The following is an 18,938-nucleotide window of genomic DNA, read 5'->3' as shown; positions in this document are numbered from 1 at the left end:
TAACAAACACTGGCTAAGTGCTTTACATAAATGAACTTAGTACTCTGTCGATCCTGTGAGCCAGGCTGTACTCTTATTTGGTTTTACAGATGAGAAAATATGTGCAAAGTGTTAAGTGGTCTGCTGAAGAAGTGTCAAAACCAGATACCCTACAAATATGGACACCACTAGTCATTCAGAGACCATGATCTTCAACATTGTAATTCTTCTTGAGTTTACCTCAAATAGAAAAGAAAAAAACCAAAGTTCATTTTAGTTTTTCACAGAGTTGCTTCTTTTCCTTCCTGTTTTGTCTAACGTTGTAGCTCATTCTTGATTCATTACCAGGCCTGGTGCTTATGACAAAGTTCGTCTTTCTTCTCCGTCTCACCTGAATTGACTTCTCTACCCCTCCGGTATCGTCAGACTGCCCACTTTATTTGGAGTGGTAGCATCAAATCACATTTCCTGCAATGGTTTGAAGAGTTCTGTAGTTGCATTATCCAGTGTGGAGAACACTGGCTAACCGTGTGATACCGTGCATCTTCGAGTAGCTGTTTCTTATTGTGTTCGATCAAAGTCGTGTATTGTAGTCAACCTCTCTGTACACAGTGGGTGTTGGGTGGAGGTAACTGGCCCACTCAGCAGTGATTCTATGGATTCCCTCCAGTCCTGCTGCTGCTTCGTGTGCTGTTGATTCAGAGACTAGTGATTCTCTGTGTCATCACAGGGAAATGTGGATTTCAGAGCCCCTCTCTTGTGTCTTTCTTGGATGGTCTTTTGCTTGGACTCTTCTGTGAATCTATTTCTACTTGTTCTGCACTTTTCAAAAATTTCTCTAAAGTTTAGTTCACTTGTGGAATGGTTTTCTATTTTTCAGTAATGGTCAGGGTTTTAAAAATGTATTTGTTGTTATTTCCATAAAATTGCAGTAGGGAACGAAGGTGTGTGTGTGTGGTGTGTGTGTGTGTGTGTGTGTGTGTGTGTGTGATTATTTTATCCTCTTGAGTCAGAGAGTTAATGTGTTTTCAGTGATTTAAAATGGCATGTAATATGTAGATGATCAAGTACTCTAAGAAAAGAACTTTCTCTTCCAGAGCCATTAGGAAAATATTTTTATTGTTTCAGGAGTGGAGTAAATGGCCCTTTCAATAGATATCACTTCATACCATTTGGATCCACTTTAGGTGAAAACAAATGAGCAAATTATGCTTTATGTTATCCTTACCTTTTTCAGCGATTGAAAGTCCCTCCTCCTCCTTCCCTTTTTCCTTCTCCAGTTCTTCCTCCTTTCCTTTCTCCTTCTCTGGCCGGTGCAGAGGTTCAGAAATCCAGCTATACTGGGGAGCTGGCTTTCTCTTAGTGGATTTTTTGATTTGCTCATGTGGCTCTTCTGGTACATAGGAAGATTTCCTGCCATTTTATTTTTTTGACCTATTTCCAGTGAGGTTACAGGTCCCTAAATTCAAGGATAATTTGTTAGCACGTATTCCCGGAGGAGCATTAATATTACTTCGCAAATCCAACCTTCCACAACATTCCATTAGGAGGTTGCAGAGCAGGTGATATTATAATGCGTCCTACTCATAAAACAGGCTGATACGGGCGTACTGGGAGCTCATGAAGTTTCAGGCCTTTATTCAGTTTGCAGAGTGTCTTGATTATACTGCTCTCCGTGTGGGTGAAAGCGAGTAACTCTACTTTTGAAGCGTAGTGTAACAATGAAGGCTTTTAAGGAGACGGCATGCGAATAGAAGGTGCTATTTTTGGCTCTGAACAAAAATATTCCAGTGAACTCCGCTGTCACTGAGAAGACTCCTGGTGAGAAACACCTGGTGCTTCTCGTTTCTATTATTAAAGAACTTGACGTCAGGAAATGCATTTCTTCCAATGACAAATTTTGAAAAGAAGGGGTACAACAGCTCATATAGTTAGGATGCTCATATAGATTTTGAAATAATAGTTTATATTAACTATGCTTTTCCTTTGCATTATGACAGTTGTGTGTGTTTTTAATAACATTGTGTGTGAAATATTCTTTTATATGAACTCTGTAGCGCTCTTCAGTAATAGTATTAATATTTTGTCAGGTAGTCTTTCAAAAATATTTTCTGTGATTGTAAACTGGCGCTTTAATCATATAAACCATATTAATTTAGAGCACATAAATATCATGAATATTTTCTTATGTTTTAAAATATTCTTTTGAAGTACCTTATTGATGGCTATGGTATTTTAAATTGTTTATTGGTGCATTTTAGGTGTACAATACAGTTATCATTGGGATCTTGTACTTCCTTACCTGATGTATCTTGGTTCTTATTTTTTCCCCCTTCCCCAGCCCTCTCTTTACCCCCTCCACCCTTCCCTGTTTACAAAGACTTTGTTTCCATGTTTTTCCTTTTCTCATATTTTTTCTTCTCCCTTCTTACCTTTCCCCTACCCCTTCTACTTCCCCTACTCCTTTAGACCCTTTCTTCCTACCACACAATATCAGTTATACATTTTGATCCTTATTTACACTTTTAGTTTTTCACACCAGAGAAACTATTTGGTATTTACATATGTGTGTCTTATTAACTTCACTTAAGAGTATGGCCTCGTTGTGCATCCACTTAGCTATAAATGTCTCTAATTTCTCATTCTTTATGGCTAAGTAGTACTCCATTTAATTAAAAACAAAACAAAACAAAAAACACATCTTCTTTATCCAGTCTCCAGTTGATGGGCATTTAGGCTGTTTCCAAGTTTTAGCCATTACAAACTGTGCTGATATAAATATGGGTGAGAATATATTACTGTGATATGATCCTTTTAATTCTTTTGGAAAGATACCCAGCAGAGGAATAGCTGGGTCAAATGAGACTTCTAATCCTACTTGTTCGAGGTATCTCCGTACTGATTTCCACAGTGGTTGCCCCAGTCTGCACTCCCACCAACAGGGGTACAGGGTTCCTTTCTTTCTACATCCTCGCCAGCATTTGTTGTTGGTTGATTTCTTGACAGCAGCCATTCTTTCTGGGGAGAGATGCAATCTCAGTGTTTTCATCTGCATCTCTCGAATAATCAGGGATATGGAACATTTTTCCATGTTTGTTTGCTGCTTTTACTTGTTTGCCTGAGAGATATGTGTTGATTTCAGATGCCCATTTTTGAATTGGGTTTTTTAATTGGGGGGGGTTCTGATTTTTGGAGTTCTTTATATATTCTAGATAGTAGACCTTTGTCTGAAGAACAGCTGATAAAAATTTTTTTCCTCACATTGTAGGTTATCTCTTAGCTCTGTTGGAGGTTTCTCTTGCAGTGCAGAAGCTTCTTAAAAAGATGAGATTGTTGATTCTTTCTTATAGTTTTCTAATGACTGGAGATACTGTAACTTAGTCTCATAGTATTAAAGAATCATGATTAGTAGTATGATAAACACATCTGGATAATTATCTCTGATATATCTTTGATTACTTTCTTAGAAACAAATTTCTCAGCCATGGAACTCTGGACATTTTAGGAAGGTTAATTTTGTGGGAGGAGGCTGTCCCTGGCCTTGACTTGGGAGGTGCCAGTAGCACCGTACTTTCAACTGGACAACCCAAATTGCCGTCAGATATTCCAGATATTTCCTAGAGCCCAAACCATCCCTCACTGAGAACCACTGACTCAGAATAAATTATTTGAGAATTTTACCACATTAATTGTATGTATGGTTGTATGCATCAGGGTTTTAAAAAAATTAAGCCCATGTAGGGTTTTATTTTTAATTTAAAGGAATCAATATGGGGATATAAAGAAACTGATTAGATATTTGTGAAAAAAATTCTCCCAAATTTTTCCTACAAAAATTTTTGTGATTCACTCTGCCCTGTGATAAATATGGTGGGTACTCCCTCACCTTTAGTTAGAGGAAGATCTCTTTGTTTAACTATAGATCAAAGGGCTTAGAGATACCAGGGGAGAGATAACCCAGCCCACAAAACTCCTCTCTTTTTGACTACCTACTATCTTGTAATTTCAAATTTTACAATAGCAGTTACACAGTTTTAGTGCCAAATGTTTTCCTTTTTGAAGCAGTAAATAGGACTAATTAAGTGTGCAGATTTTGAAATCATTTTACTGAGATTCTGTTTCTGTGTCTTAACTAGCTGATTTTAGGCTTCTTTATTTCTCAGTTTCTGTAATTTCAAAATGGGAATAAGATCTGCTATAAAGCGTTGTTGGAAAATTTAAGTCTAAGGCATTGTAAGGATCTTGACAATGGTTGTCGCCTAGAAAACACTATCACTCGCTCAAATTGAAGGAATCATTTATTTTCTGAATTTAATTCTCTCTAACCTCTTTAAGGAGACGTATCAGCATCAAGAATTGTCTTGAAATTTTTTGCTGATTGTCATAGCTGATATTTTGGTGTATGTATACATTTTTTGGTATGTGAGATACTGTCATAGTAACTGAGTTATTTGGAACAGTGTTCTGAGAGAGGTGAGAGAGACATTAGACATGATTACATTTTAAGCACCGCCTACTTTAATTTCAGATCTTATATTTGGTAATATTTATAATATATTCATCAAATGCTGTGATGTATATGATGTATAAATGATTAAAAATACGTAGGAGCTGTTTACCCAAAATTTCTTTAGTGCTGTAGTATGAGAGCACTGCATCTTTCTAAGAGACCACCTACCTAGAAGGTAGGGGTGTCTTGTTTTCTTCTATTTTGTTTCTGTGATTTGAAGAAAGGAGTTCTGAACCTTGCTCCCTTTCAAAATCCCTACAATTTGATGTGTGTTATTTCAACATCATCGTTCATGCAGTTTCATCACTCTTATAATTTTTTTCAGCTTTAATGGAGTTTATTGGTACATTCTAGGGATACAGTACAGTTACATTCATTGTTGGGATCTTGTACCTCTACATGACAAGTCTTGATTCTCATTTTTTCCCCTTACCTCTGCCCTCCCTTCACCCCCTCCTCCCCTCCCCATCTACAAACACTTTTTTTCCATCTTTTCATTATCTCACATTTTTTCTTTTCCCTTTTTACACTTCCCCTACCCGTCCCACCTTCCCTACACCTTTAACTCCTTTCTTCCCATTTCACAATGTTATTAATCTTATTAGGATCTTATGTATTATTCACACCAGAGAAACTATTCGGTATTTACACATGTGTGACTTATTTATTTCACTTAGGAGTATATCTTCTATATGTTCCATAAAGAACAAGAAAATAGATTCATTCATAGGAAAATGGACAACTTGTTTTGGGGGGGGTTTGAGACTGGGTCTTATTGTGTAGTTGAGATTGACATGGAACTCACTATGTAGCCCAGGGTGGTCTTGAACTCACAGCGATCCTCCTGCCTCAGCCTCCCCAGTGCTGGCATTATAGACATGTGCCGCCACGCCCGGCTTCATTCTTATAATTTTCAATACAACAGAAGCATTTTTAAGTCTTTCCCACCTAATCTTTCTCTCAAGACTGACTCAAACAGGTAGCAAGATGAAGCCGTTTCATGCTGTTGATGGTACCTGGGAAGAATTTATGTTCTCCAGTTTTGGAAATGGAAAACAAAATACGACATTCTGCATCGTCGGAAAAAAACTCTAGGCTCGGTTTCAGGAGGCAACACCAAAATTAACTCTTCTCCCTGTGCCTTCCTTCCCTCCTCTCTTGAAAGAAGAATACCTGGAAGGTAATGTAGACATTCCGTAGAGCAGAGGCATGTAAGATACAGGCAGACTTCAGAAGCTGGTGGGGGGAGTGTGCTGTATATTCGTATGTATACCTGAGTCACAGTGAAATTATGGAGAATGTTCAATTAGAAGTAAATTTATTATAGTAAATGGTACATAGCCATTGATCCCCCTCACAATACTCCAGCTTGCTGTGAACACATCCCAGCATTCTTGCCGTCTTCTGAATCCATTCTGGAAGGCTTCTTTTGGGAGTGTCTTTAGCTACACTGTCGTGGTCCTCAAATGATTTAAAACACTTACCTTATATGGTCATTTGGACTTTGGAGAAGAGTCAGAAGTCACTGTGCCAGATCTCGTGAATAAGTAGGATGTAGATCTACTATAATGCTTGAATGAGCCTGCATTTCCATGTGTGTGTGTGTGTGTGTGTGTGTGCGCGCGCGTGCATGCATGTGTGTGCACACGTGTCCATGCTTGTGCATGTACTCACTTATGTTGAGTGCTCCTCAGTTTCCTGGTGTCTGACAGGTTTTTTAGCCTAGATAGTTATTATCCATTTTCATCCTCATACAAACAGGTAGGGGAGAGGAGAATTTCTTATCGTTCTCATGGTTAAAAAATGTGAGAATTAAATAAATGATAAGGTCCTAAAGTGTCCCACATTGGGCTGACCCTTTCCCCCCTTCCCTGCCCACATAGAGTCCCATTTGCTAGACATCTAATATTTTGTGAGTGCTTTCAGAAGTTTCTGTGTATACAGGTAAAATATGCCTCATTTTTTTTCACAAATGAGAATCATATTTTGCAAATAGACATCATAGCATATTGTCACTCAATCTGCTTTTTAAAAAACTTTTACAAGAAAATGGAGGTGTTTTCCATATCAGTACAAATATATTTCTTTCATTCTTTCTAGGCTCCATAGAATTCTACTGGACGGACTTACTATAATTAATATAGCCACTTCCTTATTCGACACTGTGATATCTTCTTTATATACCTTTGACTATTTTCTAGGAATAGCTTTACTGAATTACAATTACTTGTTCAGAAGGTCGGCATGTTTAAATTTTAGATTCAACAAGAGTGCATCTTTTATCTTCCCATAAATAAGAAATTTTTCTGTTCTTTTTTCTTCCACATTCTCACATTGCTTAAATTTAATAGGTAAAGGTGACATTTAATTCCTGTCTTAATTTGTTTTCCTTGAAGAATGAGTGATTCTGAAAAATCTCTTTTTAAGCCTAATTTCTATTTGTATCTCTTGGGGCTATGTGACTTTGTAAGCATTATCAAGAGAATTTTTTTCTATGATAATGGTTGTGTCCCTGTTTTTATACTTAGCGTTGTCAAAGAAACCAGAATGAAAATTGTAGGGAAATATTGGCTTACACGAACTTTGGCTCTTTCAGCGAGCAGGCTGATTACTGAGGCAACATCAAGAGCCCGACCTGAGTGACTCATCACCCATATCCAACATAGGTAACAGAATAACAGATTTCACAGCCTGTTGGCTATTTAGTTGGCTGTGTGAAATCAATGGTGCCTATACTCTCTACTGGATTTTGCTTTGGGAAAGAGATTTATTGGTTAGACTTCACCTTTCAATGCTGTCAGGGGCTTGGAACCCGCTTCCCAAAATTATATAACATCTTAGCCTCAGGTAACAATATCTACTTCGTTGCATTGAACCGGGAATGAAATTCTGTGGGGATATAGTACCGTCCATTGCATTAACTATCCTTCATGCTGTTTCTTTATTTTCTGAGGCTTCACTTTGTACTGCATAGTGAAAAGCTTGCAGCTAGAGATAACCCCAAGTGGCAATTTTCAAATGCATGAGAAATAAAAATGTGGCTGGTTATGCATATGGATTATTAGATGTATAATGCATAATGTAGCTTTGTGTGTATAGCAGCACCTAGATTGAGCACATGTGCCATCATTCAGGTTTTAAAATTTATTACATTTTTTCCATGAATTTCAGATGATTTAACTAGTTTATATTCTCTACACATTTCTTGTTTTACTCTTTCTTCAGATTCTACTCTGAAAATTCACTGCATGGTCTCTGCAGACATGGAAAAATGGTTCTGCGTGTTTATGCCTTTTTTGTTAAATTCAGAGAATCCATATTTTCTTTTGCTTTACCCTGAGATATCAGTATGTTTTAGTCTCTCAAAGACATTTCCAAGTTTAATACACATTTTAAAAAGGATAATTTTCATGTAAGAAAATTCTGGAATCCTTTAGGCTTTGAGAAAAATATAAATAATAATAAAAAACCCTTGCAGGTCATTTGCTACATCTTACTAAAAACCAAAGCTATATAATTGCTATTTGCATTATTTTGGAATTGCCAATATTATCAATATTTTAAGAGTATTAAAATTGACTTGGTTAGAAAAATAATCTTATTCACTAAAAACAGGACAGAAAAGGCAAGTATCATTGTTATATTAATATAAACTTGATGAAATATATTTTATGGAAAGGTGAGACTTTTAAAAATATATCTTTATGCCCAAATCTTTTCCTGTATAAATACTTTATAACTTCATGCTATATAATGTTGGAGTTTTTCTTGATACTTTTTTGAGAGCTAGAAATCATAGTTAAAATGTATTGATTTGATGCCCTTAATAAGCTTTTATTATGAGGTTGCACGGACTAAAACAAACCATGTGATTCAGGAGATTCTTTGTAGTGAATCTAATCTGGTCAAATGAAATAATTTACTTCAAAAGTTATTTTGAAAAAACCCTAAAATAGAATCAGTTGAATATAACTGTGATCAAGGAAAACATTTTACTGATCACTTAGAAAGTACCAAAGGCTCATTCCTTTTTCGTGCCTGTGAAATCTATAGTAAGTTAGTAGTATTTCTTTGTATAAGAAAGAATGGTTGTTTGTAAAGTATACTGCATTGTTCTGTGATCCCTAAGTCACGTCGGAGAGACATTGACATTGGGTAGGAACGTTTTTACAGTTCGTTCATTTATTCAACTAGCAGGTATTGAAGCTATAATCTTTATGCTGCTAGGTACAGAGTTTGGAGTGGATATACTGGTGTTGAAATTTCATGTCAGTGGAACTGTAAAACAGATCAGTAAAGCTCATTGTTTTAAGGGGCTTGCAAGTTTGAGGATGGGAAGATATGAAGAAGCTCTTATATAAAGATAAATGAAACAAAGAATGGCAACAAAGCTGAAAGTGGCGTAATACCTCACTGATTTCAGTGCAGTGCGTATTGTTTATCTTTAGCTCGGGACTTGACACCTCATGGCTGTCTCCAACAGCTGTCTTTCTCTCCTTCCTCATCTCCTACTTTCTGTGCGGTTTATAGGAGGGAAGGTATTCTGCAAGATCTGTCATCTCTTCCTCTTTGCTACAGTGCTTTATCCATTTGAGCAGGACCGAGCCCCTTCTCCAGGCTGTGGTTCAGGAATGAGTTGCTTTTCACATCTGAACAAGCTGCGTGAGAGTTCCTGAGCTCTCTTGGAAAAGTTCTCCCTCACTGTTCTGTGAGAACTTCTGAAAGGGATCATTGTGTTCACTCTATTATGTGAAAAACTGGAGCTCAGTAATAGCTTCTTGTAAGTATGAGGGACAGCCAACTTTATCCTGAATCTGATATCTTGGAGGTGAGTAGATGGAGAAAAAAAACAAACCAGATCCTTGATTTTATGGCTGAACCACTTAGTCAAACCTAGCCTGATCTTTTCTATGCTGCTCTGCATTAGATTTTCTTTAACCTTCAACCAGTCTAAATGATATCCAGGAATCACCTCTTTCGATATAACAAGTCTTGAAAAAGATGGTATTAGTATCACTGTTTTAGAAAGGAGGAAACTGAGAGCTCAGAAGGTTAAATAACCTGAACCATAGTAGCACTAAGTGGTAAAACCACAACTTTACTTGTGTAGTATAACCCACAGCCCACATTCCTAAGTACTGCATCCAACAGCTTCATATGCTTTTGGGATGACAGACTGTCACTTAAATTAGAGAAAACTTATCACCACCGTGGAAGCTTCTGGGGTGGACCTGTAGGCAGAACCTAAATCAACAAAAGATGGAAATGAAGCAACAGCTTTGGAGCAGAGGACAGAAAGTAGTGGAAGTCAGGACTGACCTGCGTGCAGTTATTCAAGAAGATGAGAGGGGACAGGATGAAAAGGAAAGGTTTGGGGTTCTACAGAGGTTAAAAGACCTCAAGGGAGCAGAAAAGGATGGTATACTTTAGATGAAGAAGGTTAAAAGGTGGAGTAGTCCCTGAAGGGAAATGGGGAGAAAGCAGAAAGAGAAAAATTGAGGCTAATAGGGACCCATCTGAACTTCCAAAGACATTGAGGTGACTGGGTAAAGGATAGGACAGAGAAAAATGAATCATATCATCGGTATCTGTGTAATTCGAGTTCATCCCTATGTGATCAGGTAAAAGCCAAGTTTCTAGGGTTTCTGTTTCAAAGAAAAGATAGAGAAAATGTTGCCGGAAGGGTAGAGTAAGAATATATGTGCAAGGGCTCAAAAGAGCACAGGGGAGGATTATCAGGGGGATGGACAGGAGTGAAAATGATTGCTCTGGCTGGAACCTGAGGGGGCCTAGCAGGCTGAAAGCATGTGCTTCCCATGGACAGATCAAAACAACAAGGCTGGGAGTAGCAGAAAGGTAGGAGGCTGTTTCCAGACTGAACAGTTTCCCTCGTTGAATTTATGTATATGGGCTACCTCCCAGGCCTGACCTCAGTGCATCCAGTCCTGCTGCCAGAAAGGGACTGCGGTGGCCATGGCAACTGGGAAACCTCAACAATATTAAATATTTGCAAACATATGGAGCTGGCAATCCTCTGCACACAACAGAACATCAGCAGTGGCATCGGCAGTGAGAACATCCATAGTAATTTGTAACTGTTGCCTCTGGGGGAGCACGGCACTGCATATATTATTTTTTAATAATCAGTCACAAATTAACTAATTGCTCCAATCCTTAAACCTCTTTCCCTGTAGTTTGTCATTATCTGCAGTTGTCAAAACAAGTGAAATAAATGGACAAGATTTCCTTCAGATGTTTGTTGAAAATAATTGGTCTCCTAAAAAAAATTTTACAAGTCTGACAGCAAAACCTCTTTCCTGAGTGCTATTACTTTAGGTTCTTTTCCTTTTTTGTACTGGGGATTGCACTCAGAACCTTGTGCTTGTGAGGCAGGTGGCAGAACAACCAAGCTAAATCCCCTGCCCTTGTTTTTTTTTTTTTTTTTAAGAGGTAGAGCAAGAGGGTGGTGGAGTAACATCCTCCCATGAGTGTCTCCCCACAGCAAAAAAAAGTTGAAGAGCTAATCATGGTTCAAACTTTGTTCGCAACAGTCAGAAGTATCTGGTGAGAGACCATGTGCCTGTTTTTAGTATAACAAAATAAAAAGCCTACCTGGGAGAAAGAGAGAAAATTAAGTCCAAGCCTTGGACTAGAAATGTAGAACCAGGCCCAGCAGTGGAGAACTCCAGGGCTGAACCAAAATGGCCCACAACCTCTACTATTGGGCTGACACCAGCAGAATAAGCTGCTGCTTCTGCCTTCAACCACCTCTTCCAGCCTTGGGCGATGGAGTGGAGACTCCATCAGTTTGGGCAGCTGGGCGTGAAAGCTATCACAGGGCCTTGTCTTAGAGTTCAGTTTCAGGCCTGCCTTGGGAAGATCCAGCACCCTGTAGAAACCATAAGACCCATACATAGGTCAGAATCCATGTCACAGCCTCCAGGCCTACCCTGGCAGTGCAGTGTAGTACAGGATTGCAGAAACTTGATCAGTTCCTGAGGGCTGGTTGTGATTCAAGTTGGTTGTAAGTCATTACAGTTGAGATCTGGATGTTTACCTGGGTACACACTATAGATAACAAGAGGCAGATGAATCTTCCATTAACCTAATTAACCCAAGTTGTTCATATATCAGGCTGGTTATAACTTGAGGGTCCGTTGTATTTCTCTCTCTTTTTTTTAATCATTGAGTTTATTGGTACTTTTTAGATTTACAGCACAGTTACATTCATCATTGGGATCTTGTGCCTTTGCATGACAGGTCTTGGTTCTCATTTTTTCCCCATATCCCTGCCCTCCCTTCATCCCCTCCACCCTTCCCTATGTGCAAAAACTTTGTTTCCATATTTTCACTTTCTCATATTCGCATTGTATTTCTTAATGCAGCACTGTGAATGGGCTTTTAATTATTTTGACATTGATTATAAGCTGGCAGCATTTGGCCCAAAATCTTAAAATTTTTACTTTTTACCAGCACTGTGTCATGAAAATAAAACAAATCATTAATACAAAGAAATAATCAGAAGCCACAGGAAATTTTACCTAAAAACCCAAACCTCTGATTTTTCTTAGACAATCCAAGCACATGGGAATATCAGCCAAGGTGCGGGGAGTGAGCACACGTGTTTGTCGCAGACCCAACGTGGCCATTCTCACCTGGGGTGCTTCATTCTGGCTGTGCTTTCCTCACCCTGGGCCTTGATAAACCTTGAGATTCATCAGTTCCGCCTTGAGAACCCTGGCTGGGGACGTAGACCACCCAGGTGTGTGTGTTTTCGTACCTTTATCCTTGCAACTCACTGTGGCCATGATAGTTAATCTTTGTATTGTTTTCTCATGTCCAAAATGGGGATGCTGTTGTAGTTTGAGCTGCTATAAAAGGATGTATTTGTCTGGTTGGCTTTTAAGCAGCAGATAACTGATCTCACTATTCTGAAGGCTAAATTCAAGATGCTCCAGAGGTCCTACATCTGGTGAGGATACAGCTCCTGGTTTTTCCATGTTGTCTTCTCATTTTATTCATATGTGACAAAAAGACAGGGTGGTGGGAGAGAGAAAGAGAAGAGAGCAGATGCTCAGGAAACACAGAAAACACTTTTGTCTCTTTATGCCGCAGAGAGAGTGCCACACTCATGACCTAACTGCTTCCCAAGGTCCCTGCCGCCCAGTAACATTACATTGGGTGTTTAGGCTCCAATGTGTGAATTTGGGGGATATAAACATTGAGTCAAAGTAGATGATGACCATATCTACATCCTAGGGTTGTTAAAAGAGTTACATTAAAAGAAATGAGAAAACAGGTGTGGAGGTATATGCCTGTAATCCCTGCATTATGGGACGCTGAGGCTGGAGGATTGCGAATTTGAGTAAAGCCTGGGCGACTTAGTGATTTAATATGACCCTATCTCAAAATAAAAAATAAAAATAAAAAGGGCTGGGAATGTAGCTCAGTGCAGAGGTCCTAAGTTTAAATTGTTAGTACCACCCCTCTCCAAAAAAAAGAGTGAGAGTTGAAATACGTATAAAGACTGCAGAACATAATGTCAAGGGCGGCAGATAGTATCATTTTAATTTTTATTAGATTAACTGGGTTAGGCCTTAGGTTTATAATCTGTGATGTGATTCCAGCCAAGCATAGAATGAATTTTCAACAGTTAGGTGAATTTCGTGACTGCCATTTTCTACTGCACAAGGTGGTTTAAAATATTCCTGTTAATTTTCTTGAGTGAGGTTGGGTAGAATGAGAGGATACAGTGTATGAATGCCTTTATTTTGAAAAATTTCAAAACTTCAACATAATTTTAAAAATATGTTGAACATCTTCCTCTAAGCATAAAAATTGATTAATTACAATAAATTACATTGTGTCTTGAATTAAATATGAGAACTTCATTAAATGTAATAAAGCTTTGATTAGTCTCTCCTATGAAGAGAATTTTTTTGCAATCAAATAAGAGAAAAATACTGAAAAAATGTGGTGTGGTGCTAATTGTTGAATCTGGATTGATGTTATTCAAATATTCATTTAACTGTTTTAAAACTTTATGTTGTTTTTGAAATTTTTCAAAATAAAGGCATTCTTTATTTAACAAATTATCTGCTCTGTGTATACATATTCTCCCTTTATCCTTTTTCTTGCCTAACACCACATTAGACGTAGGTGCAAGTCATACAGACAGCAGAAAAATACTGCTGAGCCTTAAAGCCACTGCTTCAACAACTACCGTGAGACTTACTCACACAGGGTATCAGCATTCTTTGATAAGGCAGGACTTTCCATGGCTTGGCCAATGAGTATTTTAAAGGAAGTGACATGTAAGGTTTAAAAAATTTTCGCTGTTATCGTGGGTGTGATTCAATCCTTCTCCCCTTCCCTTTTTTCCTCCCTCCCTCTTCTTTGTCCTTTATCTTTATTTTTTGGTGTGGGTGTTTGTTTCTGTTTTCCTTGAATTAACTTTTGAAGATGCCATAATATAAATTATTCCACAGAACAAGCTACATTTCAGGAGTTTTTGGAAATGTTCTAAAGGGTGTTTTGTTGGGCCCTTGTATTTCAGTCTTTGGGAGGTAGTCACTTTGTTAATTCTTGGATTAATCCAGATGAGGATGGATATAAGATAGGAGGCATTTACTCATGGCATAATATTAGAAATTTGTCTTATAAAAATTTATTTTGAGAAAAAACTGTGATTGAAACAATTCTAATCCTGTAGGAAAGCTCAAATTTCATCTAGTTTTGGACTTCAGTACAGAAGAATATCTTGAATGGCCTGACAAATTTGGTTAAATTGTGTTTTTATGATATCACTCTCTCAGGTTAATATGACATTAATTTCGGAAGTAAAAATCATTATCTTTGTTTAAGACTTCTCTCTGCATGGAAAGTTAACAAAAAGTAAAAATATGTAAAAGGGCAGGTGTTTCATCTGCTTGATTCCTTGCGTTAGAGTCTTGACTGGCAGAATAAACTGGATTGTGAAATGTTTGACTCCATGAATGTGCCTTCTTTTTGAGCAGTACATCCAGAAATGGTGACCAGCTGTCTGTCACAAGTGCATTTTGGAAACACTGCCTTGTAAAGCTGGGCATGGTGGCTCATACCCAGAGTCCTGGCTACTAGAGAGCTGAGGCAAGAGGGCTGTGAGTTGAAGGCCAGTCTGGGCAAGAAGGCAGAACACTGAACAGAAAAGACAACACTGCCTGGAGGAATAGATATTTATAGATTAGTTGATAAGGATATTTGGGATTATACTCTTTCCCATTTTATTTTACATTTTACAGTTCTGAGAGTTGAAGCCAGAACCTCGTACTAGGCAAGGATTCTACCACTTTCCCACCCCATTCAAAATTGTACTTTGAAGTTATGTTTTTTTTTTCTTTTCAGACAGGGTTTCACTATGTAGTTGAGACTGATCTGGATCTCACTATGTAGCTCGGGCTGGTCTCAAACTCACAGCAATCCTCCTGCCTCAGCCTCCCGCGTGCTGGGATTACAGGCATGAGCCACCACGCCTGGTTTGTACTTTGGAGCTATGAAAGCTATACCTATCAGAAAAGTAAGAAACCCCCATGAATAATCCTCCTCCTTCCAAGTACTGCCTTGGTTTCTTTTTTTCTTTCTTTCTTTTTTTCTTTCTTTCTTTCTCTCTGCCTTTCTTTTTTTCCCTTCCTTCCTTCTTTCCTTCTTTTCTTCCTTCCCCTTTTTATTCTCCCTTTCCTACTCTTCTACTTCCTCTTTTCTTTCTCCTCATCCTTGTTCTTCCTTTTTTGTGATACTAGAGACTGTACCCAGGGCCTTTGCACTGAGCTACTTCCCAGTCATGCTAAATCACTACACTGCCCAGGCTAGACTCAGTCTTGCAGTCCTCCTGCCCCAGTTTCCCAGAGTGCTGGGCTTACAGGAATGTACCACCACACCCATATTCTTTCTAATTTCTTAAAATTACAAACTCTATAGTGAAAATAAATCTTCAAAGCAAATTAGTAGATCTTTAAGGTTTAATATTTAAAACCTGAGTCTACTCAGGTTCTCTAAGCCAGTTAGGTAAAGTTTGCCCTTATTTTATTAAGTTCTATGACTGTGATGAACCAAAAATCAGAAAAAGCTATTTTGCTTATTGGTTGGTAGTTAATTCATTGTTGCACTATTGATACTTACATAGGTGTTAGAATTAAGCCCCCAGACTCAAATTGTCCATGCCAGAAAGAATGTACTCAGGTAGCAAGAAAGAGAACAGGACAAGGCAAAGTGTGAGGTTTACTTCTGCAGAGAGGCACAGATGCACTTAGACATGAGGCAGCAGGTGTGCTGGGCATCAGGGAAGTGGATATTTATTTATGTATTTATTTTCATATCCTCTATTAACTTTAATCACATTTTCAACATGCAGCCAAGAATGAAGCTTTGACAGTCAGCCATAAATGCACACAGGTACACTTTGGTGATTTTTTGCGATTGCAACGCTGAGATAGCACAAGAGCTGGGACATTTTCTTATGCCCCGCCTTCTTTTACTGAAGAGCAATGAAAACATTAGAAAGATTTACCCATGCCACAAATAAATTTGCCGCAAATCTCTTGAAATTGTTGCACTTCGTTTTGCTTGGTTTATGGCAAATAAAAAAATCAACTTAGTTCTTCCATTAGATTGCTACATGCAGATTTTTAAAGATGAAACAGTGATTACAGAATTGGTACCTGTTTCATCAAAATACACCTGCTTATGAGCACAGACGTTAACACTAAGAAGGATTTACATTTAACATGGGTCATTTGCCACGTGGACAAACACTACTGATGCGTTTGGAGCCAGAATCTTTATATGGCTCCAGAGGTACTCCTTGGCAGATTTTGCTGATTCCCCATCAGACACTTAAAACATATATCAACATGGTTTATTTTATACACTCACCCACAGCAAAATAAATATAGAAAATGAGGTAAACAGTATTGGCAAGACTTTTTTTTTTTTTTTTTTTTTTTTTTACAGACTATGGTTCTTGGAAAGGCTAAAAGTCAAAATCTATTTTTGGTAAACTTTGATTCCTAAGTACATTTTTAAAAGATGAAAATATTAAGGACTGTATGGCTACAAATCTTGTAATCCAGAGAAATGCATGGCGTTACAGAATGTGCAACCTCTCCCAGTCGGTGGTTCAATGTCTGCCATGGCCGTCTTTGTCACAGTGGAGACACTGTTGATTGACTCTTACCTCTCTCTCCTGGGATCTCTTCTCCAAGGCCGGCTGTTTGTTAACATTACTGATGGAATAATACTTTATGCATTCTTATCTCTCTCATGGCCAGGGAGGCTATGACAGCAGCTATTCTGCCTGCCTTTTAAGCCACAATAATAAACTAATAATTATCCTGTAGGAGAATGAATTACCTTTCTAAGAAGTCTATACTTACAGTTCGCTGAGCTAAACAGTAGGAAAGAGAACCAGTTCTGATGAACAAAGAGTAAGCTGAGCCTGTTTTTCCTCCTAAGCTTGCTATTTGAATGATCACTTATAGGCGCTCAAATGGGAAGGACACGGCGCTCTCCTTCCACCGAACGTCCCACCGGGCTTCAGCAGAAGCCGCTCTCTTCTGACAAAGAGTGCCCCTGCATATATTGCTGAGCTTGATGCACAGGCTAAGTGGTTGATGGAAGTATTTGGCCAGAAGTCAATGTTTTCTCATTTTTCTGTGACTGTTTTGGTTCAGTTCCTCAAAGGTTGAGAACTTTGTGAGGTCCTTCTCCATCTCGGCTTAGTGCTCTTGCAGCCTCTCCATGGCTCTGTGGTGCTCTGCCTCCACTTCAGCCGGTCTGAGGGGCTGTTCTTTCGTGAGAGCCTCCCACTGGAGCTCATGCTGCTGCTCGCTAGCTACTAAATGCTCATTATACATTCTTCTCCGTTGCTGTTCTCTGTGTTGGTTTAGGGACAGAGTGCTTTGCCGCTTTCAGTCTCTGGAGAACTTCCTTCCAGTCAGTCTCCGTCGCGTCTCTGCGCTTGGGAAGAGTGTGCTCACGTGTTTCACGGATCATAGTCTTCAAGTTTTCAAGAACTCGTGTTTTCTCGGAGACCACGTTTTTCTTCAAATTCTTTTACAAAGGAACGAGTTTCACCTTGAGTAACTGTGATCCAAAAGCCTTGAGTGAATCGCTCCAAGATCCTTGATAATGAGGTGTGCTGAGGTGACAGTCCCCACAGAGTTCCTCGTGTTGCAGCCATTGCCCCCCGGGGCAGCCTCACAACCCAAACGGGCCTCAGTCCCTCGGCCAGTCATCCCAACCGACCTTTATTTTTATTTATTTGAAATAGATTTCTGCCAGGTTTCCCCCACCCTCGCCCCCGTACCGGGATCAAACTCAGAGCCTTGCACTTGCGAGGCAGGTGCAGTGCCACTGAGCTAAAACCCCAGCTCTGAAGTGGATTTTTAAAACCCTCACAAGTAGGAAGCAGCCATCTTTTAAATTCGTTGGCTGAACTCGAAGGCTTACAATCTGTTTCGGTCGGCTAGTTTAAGCTGTGGAGGGGAAAATAGTAAGGGTTGCTAAGGGAAAGGAAAAGTGGGTGGGGAGAGGATGGGGGGAAGAACAGAAATTGATAAACTATCTTGGTCTGCAGCTATGTTTGTAGAATTTAAACTGAGTAGGCGTTTTCCATAATTTCAGTATGTTCAGGAGGGGCTGCCTAGGGTGGACTAGAGTCTAAGATGGAGATTTTCCTGTTTATATACTTTGACAGGAAAGACAGGGCTGCAGTTTCTCACATTCGAACATCTTAAAAACTCAAATATGTTAAATGTTTTGGGGATGCAGATAATTAGAGGAAAGATCGAAAGTTTGAAATAAGGGAGTGGTCATGTAACAAAGAGAATAACCTGTTTCCATTGCAGGATATATCAAATTTTCTAAATGGTGGTGGATCATAATATTCCATAGCTAGAGTAGGTATCAGATATCATCATAGTAAGACATTCAAGATTATTAATTTTTTTCTTGTCAGGTGCTACACATGACATGCTTTGATTTCATTATCTCCATTAATTTTATCCTTTCCACTACAATTTCCACCATTTTAATAAGAATTCTAATCCAGAGAGGTTAAAGAAGTTCATGAAGATCATTATTTCCTGTTCAGTTTTGTATTAGGAGTGTCATTTGACTAGGCTCCTTTCAAAGTTATGTGTGAACAGCAGTTTACAAGAAACCAATTTTGAACATGGAGTTTAAAAAGCTAAGAATTCCTGGTTGCAGAGACAAATTGTTGGTTTTAAGATCTTTTGTGATTTAACTTGTCTGCAAAAAAGTCCTTTTCCTATTGTAAAAACTCATAGTATGTGCAGACTCCTGAGCCCAGTTTCCTTTAAAATCCTCAATGACCGAGCCATGGAAAATTCTGTGTTATCAAAGAATGGTGATGCCCTGTGTGAATAAGTCTCAAGATAGTTGTCGAAGCAGT

At 38.7% G+C, this 18,938-nt stretch overlaps 1 pseudogene; it reads right to left on the bottom strand.

Annotated features, from left to right (window-relative positions):
- Positions 1–17,157: 17,157 nt before the first annotated feature.
- Positions 17,158–17,760, bottom strand: LOC104861004 (annotated as a pseudogene).
- Between the last annotated feature and the right edge of the window lie 1,178 nt (positions 17,761–18,938).

The sequence above is a fragment of the Fukomys damarensis genome, unplaced genomic scaffold (genome assembly GCF_012274545.1).
Source record: "Fukomys damarensis isolate Sample0158 unplaced genomic scaffold, DMR_v1.0_HiC HiC_scaffold_9, whole genome shotgun sequence".
In the NCBI taxonomy this organism is placed as follows: Eukaryota; Metazoa; Chordata; class Mammalia; order Rodentia; family Bathyergidae; genus Fukomys; species Fukomys damarensis.
The sequence above is the reverse complement of the archived record's forward strand: the minus strand, read 5'-3'. Positions and strand labels throughout refer to the sequence as shown.